Raw genomic sequence first — 13,535 nt, 5'->3', positions numbered from 1 at the left:
ACGTAAAGCTCTCACAAAGGGGAAAGGGGGACACATGTCAAAAGGCTATCACTTATGCTGCTTAATCTTGATTGGCTGAGGCTGGGAGGTCCAATAGGATGTAAGCATTACAAAATAGCAAGAGGGGTCGACGAAAAGAGAGAGGGGGCTGATTTTTCAAAGGAATTATTGACTTACACAGTCACACAATCTATGTCTGAAGCAAGAAGACTCTCTCTCTCTCTCTATCTATCTCTCTCTCTCTCTCTCTCTCTCTCTCTCTCTCTCTCTCTCTCTCTCTCTCTCTCTCTCTCTCTCTCCTTCTCAAGCTTTAATGGAAAGCTTACCACCTACTCCAAGCTTGTGAGAAGCGAGGCCTACACCAACAACTCTTGGCTTTGTGATGCAAATCCAACCAAGAGACAAGCTTCAATGCATGCTCATATCCTCTACTATGCTAATTACTAAGCTAAGCTATGCTAATATGAGTGATTATGTGAGGATATGTACATCTTTCTCGTAAGAATACTCCTTCTTCCTCTCAATCTACTCTCATACCCCACTAGCTCTCACCATCTTCGAAGGTGTGTGAGGTCTTGGGTCTGAGATCGTGAGGGCATTGATGTTGTGTTTAATAATTGTTGTGCTTAGTGCTTGAAGTTTCCATCTTTATAGCACTAGCTAGAATTGAAGGAACACAAAGAATTGTACTGTAAAATGTCTCTCTTGATGGGAGAAACTATAAAACAAAGCCTTTTGGAGGGGGGACCGCCGGCTCCATGAAAATCCGGTCCTCAACTATTTTCAATTGCTTAATTTCTCTCTCTTTTGAAGTATTGTTCATGCTATCTAACTAGGTGTTATACTTTTTGCTGCCCTCTCCACCCAAGCACTCTTGTTATTCTCATTAGGAATCTATTCTAATGAAAATGCTCACTATGTTCATGCTATTTCCGCTGCACACAAGTTGCTAGGCCATTAAAGGTTACAGAAAAACTCAGTTTTTTTTCGATTAATATAAAATTTATTCTCTCATAAGACTTGAAATATTACATGGAGGTGTTGCTTGTGTTCATCTAGTGAATTAGAGTAGATGACTATATCATCAAAGAACACTCCATTAAAGGTTCAGTGAGGCCTGAATAGCTTCTCCACCATCAAGAGGTTAAATGTGGTTTGTGCATTGGTCAAGCCAAAAGGCATGACAATGTATTCGTAAAGACCAAATGTGGTGCAAAATGCGGTCTTTACAATATCTTGATCAACTATCCTTATTTGATGGTAGCCACCTTTTAGGTCAATCCTACTGAAGTGGATCGACCCTTCCAGCTTATCAAATAGGTCTTCTATTCGTGGAATAGGAAATCTGTTTTCTATAGTGATCCTATTTAGTTCTCTATAGTTGACACACATACAATATGTGACGTCTTTCTTTTGCACTAATAACACGGGTGAACAAAATGGAGATGAGCTAGTCCTAACCATGCCCTTCTCAGCTAACTCATGCACTTGCCGCATAATCTCCTCTTGTTGAGCTTGAGAAACTCTATAAGGAGGTTTATTAGGCTGTGAACTTCCTGGAAGAAGTTCAATTGCATGGTCATCATTGCCTTGTTTAGGAGGTAGTTCACAAGGGATGTCGTCAATAAAAACATCTTGAAATCCCTTGAGAAAATTGGATAACTCTAATTCCTTGTGATTATTTATATTCTCTTTTGCTAAAGCATTGGGTTCATTTTGAGAATCTTTAACAAGAATCATGTACACGGAAATAGATCTTTTTATTGACTTATTGAAAGTTTTCTTATGTACAATGGGTATGGTGTTACCCAACTCCTTAGCATCTATGTACATATCTTTTTCCCTGAACCTAAAGTAGATTTTCCTTTCAGGGAATTTAACATTGGCAGCCATGCAATCAAACCATGGTGCCCCTAGGATTACATACTCATGCTTGAGAGGAGAGATAAAGAAGTCCTCTTTGTCCACATAGATTTGGACATGGATCCTCAATTTCCCAATTAAGGGAGTGATTGAAGCTTCTTGCCCGTTGAAAGCACCATCGGCAGGTAGGACATCTCCCATCTCACAGGCTTGGATGCCTAGCTTGGTGGCCAACTCTGTGGATATAAAATTGTGAGTAGAACCAGGGTCAAAGAAAATAAAAGCATCATGTTCTCTTACCTTTCCCCAAGCATGGCATAGAGGAGATACTTTGTGGTGATCTTCCTCTTCTTGGATTTTGACCAAGGTAGCTCTAGGAGGCTCGTTACGTGTATTCTTGTGGGGGCAAGCATGATAAGCATGCCCTTGCTCCCCGCACTTGAAACAACGGTTATCTTTACGATAACACTCAAGCTCTTTAGGAGAGAGTTTATTTTTGCCTTTATAAACTCCCTTCTCCTTAGATTTATTGTTGTTGGCGTGGCCTTTAGGAGACTTTTGGACATTGTCCTTCCCCTTAGGCTCATTGTTACGGTCCTTGTTCTTCGTGGGCTTAAGATTTTTCTTAGCCCCTTGTTGGAAATGGATTCGTGAAGCCACCATAGTATGGTGTATGACCGCACAAATATGGTGCGTGGCCTTTGGGAGTTGACATACTCCGCCATATCTTCAGCTAGACCCGCACAAAATTGTTGTTTTTTCTCTCCAAAATCCATCTTTTTGAAGACAGTGTCTTTGAGATGTAAGCCCCAAAACTTGTTTACATATTTGTGAATAGATTTGTAGGGAGAAAGCTTCAAGCTCGCCATTCTGTGAGTACTTTGTCTTTGGCATCGGTCGCCAAAAACTACTTCATGATGGAAGCTCTTAAATCTTTCCATGTTGGTGGAGCTTCCGTTTGCCCGTAGGCTAGACCACCATTTCCTGGCGGACTTTTGAAAATGCATTGCCTCATGGAGTAGCTTTGAGGACTCCGTGAAGCCATCATCTCCAAACGCCGCATCAAATTGTTGATTGAAGGACAAGACTTTGTCCGTAGCACCAAAGGTGCCATCGTAGGTAAGGAAAGAGATGTTATTTCCTCCCTCTTTGAAGTTCTTGAGCATGGACGACCTCTTCCACAAGGCATAGGATTTACTACAACCTCTTCTCTTTGGTGGTTCAAAAGTTGCACCATCGCTTTCTTCAGAAGATGAAGAATTTGAGGAAGATGGAGAAGAGGGTGACATCTTTCTTGCCTTTTTCTTGCCTTGTTCCTCCTTGTGTACACCATCACTTTCTTCATAAGAGGAAGACGATGAAGAAGATGGAGAAGAGGGTTACCTCTTTCTCGCCTTTTTCTTCTCTTATTTTTTGTCATCCCTCTTTGATTATGGCATCGAGAAGTATGCGATGGTATTCTTCATTTAGAGGTGATGGAGAGCGTTTTGTCCGCCATCTTTGTGAATCCATCTCCGCCGAGGTGGCAGGAGACTCACTTCTTTCTTGCTCTTTTGATGGGGGCTCTTGAGTTCTCCTTTGGGAAGGAGATGCATCGTCAAGTAATAGATTTTTGAGCCCTTTGTATGGATCCTCTTCTTCTTCTGGAATTGGAGAGAGACCTCTTTTGGAAGTCTCACAAGGAAGCTTCCTAGGTATTCTCTCTTCTTGGTGGGGAGTTTGGAGAATCCCATGAGCACGTAGCTGCCGTTGCACTTCGCTTTGAAGGGATGGATTGCCCATGGCTTGTTGAAGCCTAGAGAAAGATAGTTAACAAGCATAGGGTCATCATGAGTAGCCTTCTCATTAAGAAAAATCAAAGCTATCAACATTAATTTCACTCTCTTTACTATTGTCATCCATTCTAGAAACTTTTAGCTGGAATATTTGTAGGTGTACTTTGGCACTTCAAGCCCTAGTGGCTACTCCTCTTAACCCCTTTAGAAAAGAACTCAAGCTCCTATATTTGTGGCTTGTATATCATTAATTGTTGCAAGGAATAGAAGAGAGGGTCTTTCAACACCAAAACAATACCGGCTCCTATCAAGCTTCTAATAGCTCAATAGTGGGTAAGCCGTAGGCAACAAGCCCCGTAGGACTCCACTATTAAGACCATAGCTCTTGACAGTGATGCCCCGTTTTCTGCACGAAGCAGGCGCACTGCAAGGCTGAAAATTCCTTGTTCTACTTACTCAATTGCAATTAATAATACAAACCATTTATGGTTGGCTTGAGGACCTCCCTTCTTGAGAAAGAAAAGAGAAACCTTGTGCTCTAATACCAATGTAACATTTAATGGCCTAGTAACTTGTGTGTAGCGGAAAATAACATAAACGTAGTGAGCATTTCATTAGAGTAGACTCCTAATGAGCATATCAAGAGTTCTTGGATAGAGAGAGCAACAAAAAGCATAACACCTAGTTAGATAGGCATGAACAATACTTCAAAAGAGAGAGAAATTAACTATTGACAACAGTTGAGGACCGGATTTACATGGAGCCGGTCCCCCCTCCAAAAGGCTTTGCATTATAGGTTTCCCCCATCAAAGGAGACATTTTACAGTACAATACTTTGTGTTCCTTCAATAACTTGCTGGTGCAATGAAGATGGAAGCTTCAAGCACCAAGGTAATACTTGTAAAACACAACATCAATTCCCTCATGGTTTCAGACCCAAGACCTCACACACCTTCGAAGATGGTGAGAGCTAATGGGGTATGAGAGTAGATTGAGAGGAAGAAGGAGTATTCTTATGAGAAAGAAGTATATCTCCTCACATAATCACTCATACTAGCTTAGCATAGCTTAGTAATTATCATGGTACAGGAGAAGAGCATGCATTGGATCTTGGCTCTTGGTTGGATTTGCATCACAAAGCCAAGAGTTGTTGGTGTAGGCCTCCCTTCTCACAAGCTTGGAGTAGATGATGAGCTTTTCATTAAATCTTGAGAAGTAGAGAGAGTTTTCTTTTCTTCACACATGAGATTGTGTGAGTGTGTGTGTGATTATGCCTTACCAAAATCAGCCCCCTCTCTCTCTTGGTCGACCCCTCATGATTTTTACTCATGCTGGCACCCCATTGGACCCTGCAAAGCTTATCCAATGAAAATTGAGAAGCATCAGTGATAGCCTTGTTACATGTGTCCCCCTTTCACCTTTTGTGAGAGCTTTAGGTAATTAAATAATGCAACTAAACTCTCATTGGACCCCTTAGTCTTCTGGCCAATAGGAATCAGTCAAGCCATTGGGTTGTTGAATGCTCATTGGATCCCTTGGGAGACTATCCAATAGTCTTCTAGAGATCTTAATTTATATTGGTTCTTTCATCAAGTTTTTTTAAATGAATTAAACTAAATATACTCTAGCTTAATTGTTATTGGTCCACCTCTATGGCCATCCAATAGGAATTGAATGCATCTTGGAGGCAACTGGGCTAGGAACCTGACTTGTGGACTCCATTATGCCCTTTGTGTAAAGGGAAGCCTTTGTGTGTGTGTGTGTGTGTGTGTGTGTGTTCTCTCACCTCACTCTCTCACTTCCTCTACCTTTAGGGCTCGTCCCCTCCTCTTTGGGAGTCTTTGAAGACATTGTGCACACTACCAAGCATCCAATTTTCCTAAGCAATGACCATTGGACTTAACCTTTGAATTTTGGAACCTTAGCATTTTGGAAGTCTTAAAGGGCTGAACCTTAGGTCTTTGAAGCCCAATGCTTGCACATTACTCTTCTGCAGATGGTCCCACTTAGGATCCCTATTTTCCCTCCTTTGGATCTCTACTGTGACCAGTCTGCTAGCCTTACCAATAATCTAGCTTTTTCTCCGCTGGTACTTTCCCATATTAAATGATCAGTTTAACATGAGAAAATCATTTAGGAGAATTAGATATTACTTATTATGACAATCACAATCCATCTCGACGATGTAGGACAGCACAAAGGCCAACTTTTGGCCATTGGGTCCTTGGCAGGCCTAAAGACAAAAAATCAGCGATTGTGCCACGCTCGACCGGTGAGAGGGGAGAGGATGTCCATGGAACTTTGCAAGGGCCAGGGAATCACACTATTTCTTGCCCATGCAAAGGTTCAGGGGAATCACAATTCCTCTCAATGGTCTAGGGAGGCACAATCACCAACTTTAGTCATTGGGCCTTTGGTGAGCCTAGAGGGAAAATATTGGTGATTGAGCCATCCTACACCGATGAGACGACAACGGATGGCCATGGAACGTTGAAAGGGCATGGGATACACACAAACACCTACCCCTACAAAGTTTCATTGGCATCGCAATCCATCACAACGGTTTAGATTGGCCCAATCACCAACTTTTGTCCATTGGGCCCTTGGCGAGCCCAAAGCAAAAAAAATGGCAATTGTCCAACCCTGGATCAATGAGACAAGAGTGGCTTGCCATGAGACTCAGTTGAGGTAGGGGAAGCATACTTATACCAATGTTAGCAGCAAGCTAAACACAGACACCATGGATACCACGGACACCCTTTTTTGAAGTTCTTATTGTAACTCCTATTTTTTGGATAGACCTTGTAATTGATGAGCCGGGTCTAAAAGCTTCCATATTGTATCAACCTGTCATTACCCATCTTTGGTAGAACTCCCAGATTATTAGTTTTAACCACCAAAAACCTTGGCTAAGGTATAAAAGCCAATTTTTGTAAGTTATTATTACGTTTTGGATAATGAAATACACATTGTGAGCTAACGGTGCTCACTCCTCTCCTTCTCGTGCTTCCTACTCCCTCCCCGGTTGTCACATTGCAGTTGTGTTTGTTGCATTGCTACCGTAGGTAAGAGCTCTATGCATTGACATAAGCACGTCACAGTAATTTGTAGCTTTTGACGTCGCCGACCCGCTGCCTAATTTCATCATAACTAGGAATTTACACTTAAATATAAAAAAGTAAGCATAGGCGGGGTATTGGGGCATCATTGCTAAGCATTTAAATGCATTCTAGGTCAAAAACGACTAGGTCAAAAATCCACTAATGTTAATTATTGCGATTTTGGCACTTGACCTAAAGTGGGGTTTGAGACTATAAGCATGTGTGCTTAGGTCTTATAAACATGTCCTAGAAGTGTTGCTACATTTGGATGTCATTTGATGCTGCAACAGATTTGACTTGTTTGCTGATGAGCGATTGGCATTTAGTCATTTCAATCACTTGAGTGTAGCATGAGTTAGATGCGAGTTGTTAGTTGTTTTCCGAGAGATTGACACCCTCTTGTAGCTTGTATACACTAGTCGAGTCAGCTTCACCCCATCGATTGACAATTTAATTGTGGTTCTCGCTAATACTGTAATAAGATAGGATAGTGAGGTTAGACGCGCATCCCACATTTCACGCCGTTGTCGGGGATCGGAGAGACCTAAATTAGGGAAAAACACGAGCGTCTTGTGAAGTTATCCTTTGACTTCCGCTAGGATCGCCTAAAGTTCAAAACTTTCTTTTAGAAACCGCATAGCCTAAGATTGTCGTCTTTTACTGTGTAGAGGTAGCTTGGAAGTAATCGTACTTGTCGAGTGCCTTTAGAACTGTAGGATTAAAGTAGGATTTTGATAATGATTGATAGATGAGACAAGTCTTAAGATCAATGCTCAAAAAACCATAAAAGACAAGAAAACGAGTATTTGTGGACACTTTCCACAACCCCATTGTATGAGCTGGAATCTAGGAGTAGGGTAAGTAGGATCCGAGGTGGATTTCATAACATTGCTCTCTCTGAAAGAATCATTGTGAGTTGTTATTGAAAGTTGCAGAATTTTAGGTCTACGGCTAGAAATAACACGAAAAGATTCCAAACCGCTCAATTCGACTGGAGAGTAAGCTTAAAAGTTGTCTGAACCAGTGTGGGTAAAGGACACTTTGAGATAAAAATTTCAAGAGTTGGCCAAAACTCAGGTTATTTACTTTTTCTTGACATTTTAGGCCAAATTATGTTTTGACTTGATTCACAGGTTTAAAATAACTCATAAAAGAACTGTCCTTGAAAAAAGTGCAAAAATTGGTTCATTTAAAGCTTAAAGTTAATAATCGTGATTATTAACTCTCAACTCAGATTTGACCAAGGTTCATACCATTGACTCATTGCATGTGTAGAAACAACTTTTGTAAAGGCACAAAAGATTTGGATCACCAAACTGGCAAAAAATTGGGTAAAAACTAAAGTTTGTACTGACTTTCTGAATCTTGAGTGTAAAGTGAGGAAAAATTTGTCCAAACTTGATGAACTTTGGTTCATAGGCTTTTATTGATGTGATAAACATGTGTACATGCTCAATTGACCACAAAAATGCAAAAAGTTTCCATAAGTAAATAATCGCAATTATTTATATCTGCCCCATTTTTCAACTTTTTTGACCAATCAACACAGCTATACCATGTCGTAATAAGCCCACAAACCAAATTTGATAAGAGTTGGATCATTAGATTGAAAATTGTGACCAAATTTGCAAAGTTAGTTTGCAGATAGAAAATTGATGACCATTTAACCAAAATTTGTCCAAATTTGTTCAAACTTGGCTAGGGACCTTAAGTTGAAGTGCTTAACAGATCTGTGTCAAAGTTGTGACAAAAATTTACAAAAATATAGCTGGAGTAAATAATCGCGATTATTTATATCTGCTTCAAAAATTGACAAGTTTGAAAATTTGAGTATACCACAAGGTCAAGCATATCAAGTAGACCCCACAAATCAATTTTGGTGAAATTTGGATCACAAAAGTGATACTTAAGCCAAATTCTTGAAATCAGAGTCTCTGGACACAAAACAGTTCATAAACTTGAAAAGATTTTGTCCAAACTTGTTGAAACTTGTCCAAGGACTTTAACAGGTTGTATACTTGACAAAACAAGCCAAAAATTGCAAAAAACTGACAAAAGTAAATAATCGCGATTATTTACTACTGCTACACAGGGACACCGGTTTTGAATTTTGAACTTGTACAGTGTTACACTAGCATAATACAAAGCCACCGGGAAATTTTGGGTTCAATCTAATCCAAATTGGTACATGTTCACTCAGTTTCCAAGTTGCATATTAATCCTTTGATTTTTTGACAAAGTCCAATCTGAAGGTCATTTGCTGACTCCCATAGCTTGATTTGAAGTGATACACACAGACCAATCACAATAGTTAGTAAAAATTATATAGTCTTTGTGAAAGAATAGCTAGCTTTATCAAATTTATACAGGAATCATGTTGCAGAAAAGAAATCAGTAGCTTGACAAAAAGTTACAATCGAATCAAGTGGAAATTGACAACAAGTCAATCCAAAGGTAAGTACTCTATCCAGGGCTTTGCAAGTCTTGGAAATCAGGGCATAATCGGAGAAACCTCCAGTATAGTATCCAGTGAAGAAAGCGTGAATCAAGGCAATTCCTTGCACACTATTCTTGAAGAAGTCTCAGACACTTTTTCAAATTCAACATCTGAAATGTCTTCCTATTTGACTTACTCGGAAACCGTAATGACAATACGCTATAAGCATATACTCTCTTTCTATAAAACTAATCGCCATGGAGTTCAGGTTTACTTGGATCCTAACGAACAGTATGCTATTCGCATTGATGACCATGGTATTGAGTTTGAAGAAGAAATCAGGGCAAACAAACAAGGAAAAATGTACATGGACAAAAACGGAACTCAGTATTTACAAGTTGAAAACCCTGACGTGATAGACAAATGGGGGTTATACGTAAACACCATAATCCTAGATATATCGGCGAAAGAAGGACCACCAACTTTAGAAGATCATCTATATCTTCAAGATCAAAGATAAGGGATTAGCAGACCTACCAACCTACCTGTTAGGGTTGTTATAACAACAACTTTGTTATGATGACTCCTGAGGAGGTAGAACAAACCAAATACCAAGAGTATTCCATAAGGGATTGGATATTGGGATAAGGAACAGAAACAACTCCAAGAGATGAACATCGTGAGACATCATCTGAGAATCACGTTAAGAAATCAGAAACCACCTCATCACGAAGAAAATCGGGTGACACTAAGGCCAGTCCAGGGCTACATGAGTCACTATTTTCAACGGACTGGTTTGAAGGACTCGGAACAGGACCAACTACCAGAAGATCAGGAGTTGTCTCCTCTTTGATAGGTCTCCAATCCTGAAAAAGAAAAACCAACGGACATTGCCTTAGCTACTACGTAGCCACGGGCATGAACCGTTACTGAAGGATTGGTCCTATCTCGCTATGGCGGAGCGTGACCACCATAACCCTATCTAAAAACTATCTATAATCAATCATACCTAAAGTATAAATCTTAGAGTGACCAACCTGTGCGCTTTTTTCGCCATGTTTCAGAAGCACAACCGCCAAGGTTTGTCTCTTTTAAGATTTATGACTAATAAATAAATTTTCTAGCGTTGGGAAGTTACCCGACTCATCGAGTCCACCCGTCCGTAGAATGATACCGTCGGGGTATCATTCTCCCACTTTCCACACCACACTCACCCTTCTTTTGTTATCTAATTACTACCACACTGTTTAAACATACATGTTCCTTTACTTTATTTATGATACTAGTTCGTTAAAACATCCCTTCAAAAAGTATTACAAACAATAGTCAAACAAGAAGTCGTCCAATTTTAAACCAACAACCCTTGGATTAGGTTCACTTAAGAATCTCTACTGGCGCTATTATGTCCGATCGGTATATACATTATTTATAAAAACCCTTGTCCTCATGAGCGTCCCATATCGCTCGACAAGTACTCGTTGTGCTAATCTGGACGTACTCCCGCCATGGCAACAATGGTGCCAATCTGGGCGTCATCCTCATGCCACAGCAAAACAAAACTGCAGTATCCAGCTGGGCTAATCTGGGTATACTCCCACCACAACATCAGCGGTGCCATCCTGGGTGTCATCTCACGCCTCGACAACTGCCACATAATACCAGCGCTAATAAGTAGAGAGACTTGAGAGAAACCATACCAAAGGTTTTGGACAAACATTCTTTCCTACTTGTCAAACATATGCCAAGTTTCTTGGGGTTACGCCCCGTGGTTTCGGTCTGTGTTTTCTTTTCATAAGGTAAATAATATATTCCTATGGTCTCGCATATGTAATGATGCATAACTTGAAACTGCAATACTAAACTGTACCATAGCTCCGATTGGCCTGATTGGTGGAGACATAACATGTTCCACAGGAGTTCCACCATTACTTGTACCAGCTTCATGATCATTAGCGCCTTAGGTTCGAGCACGCTTTGGAGCCATTATTTTGTACTACACTTATGTTATACACTTAGAACTTTAAATTGGTCAATTTTCCTAGTAATCTCCTTGTTTCCAAAGAGAGTCTGTAATTTGAACCCTCGGCAACTCGGATTCACACTTAGTGTTGTTGTTCTACATCTAATTTCTATACATCAAATATTTGCTAATCGGGATTTATAAAACATTAAGTGTGTAAACTATGAGTGAAAGTTTAGGAATGCATTACTTTTATGCTTCACATTTCTAATCCAATTCTAAATTCAATTTCTATACTTCAACTAAATCAATTTTTAGTATTATTCAAAATTCTACTTAATCTAACTGACAATAAAATTGGTGAATGAGAATTTCATCATGTATAATAAGAATATGATGAGTTCTCTTATGTATTAACTTTTAAATAACTATGCATAAGTTAATAGTGAAGATGTACTAACTAGAGAGAGTAGGTATACTTAGAGAGATTAGAGTAAGAGAAAACATACACACACGTCTTTTCTAAAGTTAATTAAATCTTACTAATCCATTAGAAAGATTAGAGTAAAAGAGAACACACACACATCCTTTTCTAAAGCTAATTGAATCTTACTAATCTATTAGAGAGATTAGAGTAAGAGATAGCACGTACACACACATATCCTTCTTAAAGCTAATTGAATCTTACTAGTCTATTAGAGAAATTAGAGTAAGAGATAGCACACACACACACATAGCTAATTAAATCTTACTAATCTGTTATAGAGATTAGAGTAAGAGATAGCACGCACACATCATTCCTAAAGTTAATTGAATTCTTAATTATTACGCACCTTATTAGTCCACTAGAGTTTTTGCTCTCTTAGTGTTTTGTGGACACCTTCTCTCTAAGAGAAGTGGCATCACTTCGTGAGCGCTATAGAGGCAATCTCTATCTCTAAAGTGTGAGCATGGATGCTCTATTTATAGCAGAAAAGAAAACCTCCAAAAAAAAATTTCCAAAAAATTAAATTTTTACATTTTTTAAAAAGTATATATTTATATTTTTTATTTTTTTTCCAAAAATCGTATCCGCGTTTTTGGTACCCTTGTGGTACCCATCAGCTTGACCACATTGTCATTATCATCAAAAGATAAGGCCACACATCCCCTCCTCATTAAGATTAGTCAAGACTAGCCTCTCCTTTTCATGTGACAGTGTGTCCCACTTTGTCCCCTCCTATGTGAGTCCAGGTGAGTCCATGTGCCTTCATTTGTCATCCCTCTGTATTCTTTTGTCTTTATAATTATTTTATTTATTTCCTTAATGATAATTTACTTTACATTTTTAAGTTAAACTTTACAGTCTTATATTAACTTTATAGTAGTAAAAGAAAATTCTACAATGAGTAAACTAAGTCTTACAATAAGTTAATTAGTGATTCATATAGCTAAACATGTCAAAATTTTGTAGCATAAATTTTAAATTCCAGGTTTTCTCAGCCTACGATTCATAATTTGAACTCGAATATCTCAAATAATGAGTGATGGTTAAAAAAATTCAAATGCGTAATAGAACTTGTGTGAAATTTGAAAGTAGAGACCTTACAATCTCCCCAACTTAGAATTTGAGATGCCCTCCTCTCAAGAACAATGAAGGGTAATCTTTAAGAAGGGATGTCTCATCTTCTCAAGTAGCATCTTCTATAGGGAAATCCTTCCATAAGATAAGATGTTCTTTGATGGATCTATTCCTAAGCTTTCTCTCCCGAGTTTCTATGATAGAATCAAGTTGGAGTTGTAGAACATCTTGAGCAGGTAAAATGATTTTCTCATCATCAAGGACATGGTCAGGGTTATATACATAAGGTTTTAACAGACTTACATGAAATACATCATGCACTTTGAGATGAGAAGGGATTTTTAGTCTATAAGCTTGATCACTTACAACCTTGATTATTTCGTAAGGTCCACAATATTGGTAGCTAAGCTTCTTATACCTTCCGAGAGACAGATTACTCTTTTTGGGCTTTACTCGTAAGAAAACTTTGTCACCTTCTCTGAAAATCCAATCAGATCTTTTTAAGTTGGCGTACTTCTTTTGTCGATCTTGAGACGCTTGAATATCCCTTCGAATAGCTTTGGTTTGAGCTTCCATTTCTTCAAGAATTTTCTTTGAGGCTTCTACCCTTATAGTGGGGTCAGAAAAGTTAAGAGGTGATAAAAATTCTTGACCATAAAGAGCATTAAAAGGTGTCATTCCAATACTTCTATGAGTAGAGGAATTGTATGCATACTCTACCAAGGGTAGGTATTGAATCCACTTGCAAGGTTCTCTATTGCAGTAGGCTCTGAGGATGTCTTCAATTACTTGATTAACTCTTTCAGTTTGTCCATCAGTTTGAGGATGATAAGCAGTA

This window comes from Adiantum capillus-veneris, chromosome 1, assembly GCF_014529385.1.
Source record: "Adiantum capillus-veneris isolate H3 chromosome 1, ASM1452938v2, whole genome shotgun sequence".
NCBI lineage: Eukaryota > Viridiplantae > Streptophyta > Polypodiopsida > Polypodiales > Pteridaceae > Adiantum > Adiantum capillus-veneris.
Note: the sequence above shows the minus strand (reverse complement) of the source record.